This window comes from Morone saxatilis, unplaced genomic scaffold, assembly GCF_004916995.1.
Source record: "Morone saxatilis isolate NCDOM2014 unplaced genomic scaffold, NCSU_SB_2.0 Contig3, whole genome shotgun sequence".
In the NCBI taxonomy this organism is placed as follows: Eukaryota; Metazoa; Chordata; class Actinopteri; family Moronidae; genus Morone; species Morone saxatilis.
The window spans coordinates 83,103-86,267 of record NW_023339873.1 but is presented as its reverse complement, the minus strand read 5'-3'; positions in this window follow the sequence as shown (position 1 = coordinate 86,267).

Here is a 3,165-nt window from a genome sequence, read left to right as displayed (position 1 = left end):
TTTAATTCTATTCTTAAGGTTAGGTTTAATTTTAGTTTAATGTATGTTTAATGTATGTTTTGTATTTTGTATGCTACTGGATACTTGAATTTCCCTCAGGATAAATAAAGTATCTATCTATCTATTTATCATGGACAACCGCTCTCATCTCCACTCAGACTCCACAACCACAGCTCCCAGTACCTCCAACCCTCACTGACTATGACTATGACATGTACAGTTTAGTTTTTTAGTCAAGCTGCTTAAAATATTTTTAAATTGCATACCATTGTACTTGCACATTGAATATTGCTAATAGTGTATATATTTTTCAGTTAAAGTTTTATATTTCTATTATATTTTGTAATATTCTTATTTGTGATGAGATTGTATATCTCTTTGCACACTGTACTCTATTTTATTGCACTATATTCCCCAATATCTTTGTGTAACTTGAATTTTAATAAAGGTATATCTTATCTTATTAATCTAATCTATCTACCTGTATATCGTAAAAATGGATGTACATATAATACTGTGTACGTTTAGTACTATATATCATAAATATGGATGTATATGTAGATAATATTGTACATTTAGTGCTATCTATCATAATCTGTATATGTAAATAATATTGCATACGTTTGTAGCTGTATATGGTAAATATTATGTATATGTCAATAACAATGTTTATTTTGTGCTATATATGTTAAATGTGGGTGTATATATAAATAATAATAAATAATTAATATACATTTTCATATTCCGCTGTTTCATTAAGAAAAAATGACTCACGTTGCCATGGTGACGGTTGATTCTGACAGGTGAGTATTGATCCCGATTGGATATCTGAATGAAAAGAAAAATCAGTTAAATTAAATTCTGTTTCAGACTCGTGGAGTGTTCAGTTATAATTTAGTCACATGTTAATGAATAAAAACAATTATTGTTTACTGTCCATCATCTATCATCCTGACTGTATTATTCTTTATTCTTGGATCACCAAGGTAGCAGCTACTCTTCCTGAGGTCTACTCACAACTAAACATAGATACTAATATGACATATAACATAAAAAGTCTCAATGAGAACATAAACAGAAAAGCAAAACTCAAGTTAAAAAAAAAGAAACATTAGAACACAGTTACAATAAATTTTAAATAAAAATCTTGATCAGTAATTAACACTGGGATTATTAATAACATGTTTTTCAAGAAGTCTTTTAAAACTTGCTTCAGTGATCATAGCTGGTAACTTGTTCTACATTGTGACGGCTCTATACATTACATATCTACACACTGCATCTGTTCTTGGTTTTTGTTTCACTAGATGACCCCTGTAGTTCACTACAACAAATATTCCAAAAGAAACTCAGTAGATTACACACCAACCTCATGAGAGATTGGCATGCAAGCCGTCTGTAGTCATACCCAGAGGACAGGGCAGTGAGAAAAGACCATCTACCATAATACCTGTGGTTCAGATTGCACAGTATTCATTGATGGAAAATGTATAATGGTATCATCTACAACAAGAGTAGAACTGCAGTTATCTAGAACATAAAGGATCTGGATGAATATTCATCAAACAGAATGCAGTAGGACTGAACCCATAAGCAATTAGTTTTGTTAATAATAACTTATGGTCTACTATATGTTAATGGCAATATGATTATAAAAAACTTATTTCAGTTTTGAATTATATTTTTATTCCTTTTTCTAACTGAGCCCCAGAAGGAGAGTAAAAATACTATAAATATCAATAAAAGAAAAAGCAGTAAAATACAGAAATAACAAGTAAAAACAAACAATTAGTTGAAAATGATATATTGAATATTAAACAACAGGTCTCTGATCAACATCTAAAATCTGTGAAAGTAAACATAAAGTCTTGTTTGATTTTATTTTGTGTTGAAAGTTGTCTTACCTGCTGCAGCAAAAAGCGGTCTGTGGACTCTACTTGACTCTACTGGACCCTTTTATACATCATCTGTACTTTCACTTTCCTTCATCCATGGTTCAATTCTCTGAAATCACATGACCACATACACATACACACACACACACACGCACACAGGAGGCTTTATACAATTATTATATTACATGATCAACATCCCCCATTTACTGGGAACTCCCCTTTCTGGTGGTTGTACAGCACTGAAAACATAAACAGGAAACACTTGACTAGGACCAGATTCCTGAGCACTTGGCGGGTATTTTGATACATGTGAGGTCAGTAACAGTTCACACTGTCTTCTTCAGTACCATTTAACACAAATTCAGGTTAAAGCTACTTTAGGGAACCACCACTATACCCATGATGCAGCATGAGATTCATCCACTGGAGCTTGGAAATAAACATCAACATTTAGGTTCTGTTAAATGTAACTGTAAATTTAGACGACTCAATATAGGCTCAGTCAGTATGAAACCTAGTATTGAGTGCACACAGATGTAACACCAGTTAACATCTGTGTAACATTAGCATTATTACAGGACAATCAATGACTGTAAGCAACTTACATTAGACTGATAAAAGAAATGAAATAGTGCTGAATTAACAGCTGTTTCAAATGACAGACTTGAACTTACAAGATACTTTTTAAAGTTCCAGTGTTATTTGAATGTTAAATGAACCAAAACATGTTGTTGTTGTTACTTTTCTGTTAGTAAGCTATTAAAAAGCTATCAAACAAAACAACCAAAAGTCACTGGTTCCATCTTTTCAATTGTGAGGATTCTCTGTTTTATCTCACTGCTGTTGGTTGGACAAAATAATGCAAATTAAATAGGTCATATTGAACTCTGGTTATGTGCAATGTGTAAAATATAAAATCTGTGACATCATAGATGGATAAATCAATTACAAACATAATAGTTACAGCCTGGTGTTGGTAACAGCACACAAACATAAGTGCTGGAAACATCACAGCAGAAGAACCAGGACAACAGCTGAGAACTTTTCATATTTTAATTTCAACACATTTAAAATTCACATACACAGTTTTTTCCAAATGCTAAAACACAATTTTGCAAACTAGGCTGGTTTTATCAAAATACTTACGCAATTCACAAGACCACACACCCAAACCGTAAAATCCCTCATACATCCTGCAGAACGAAGCACTGCAACCAAAACCACATATAGCATTACCAAAATCAAACGTTTGCACCAAATGGCACACACT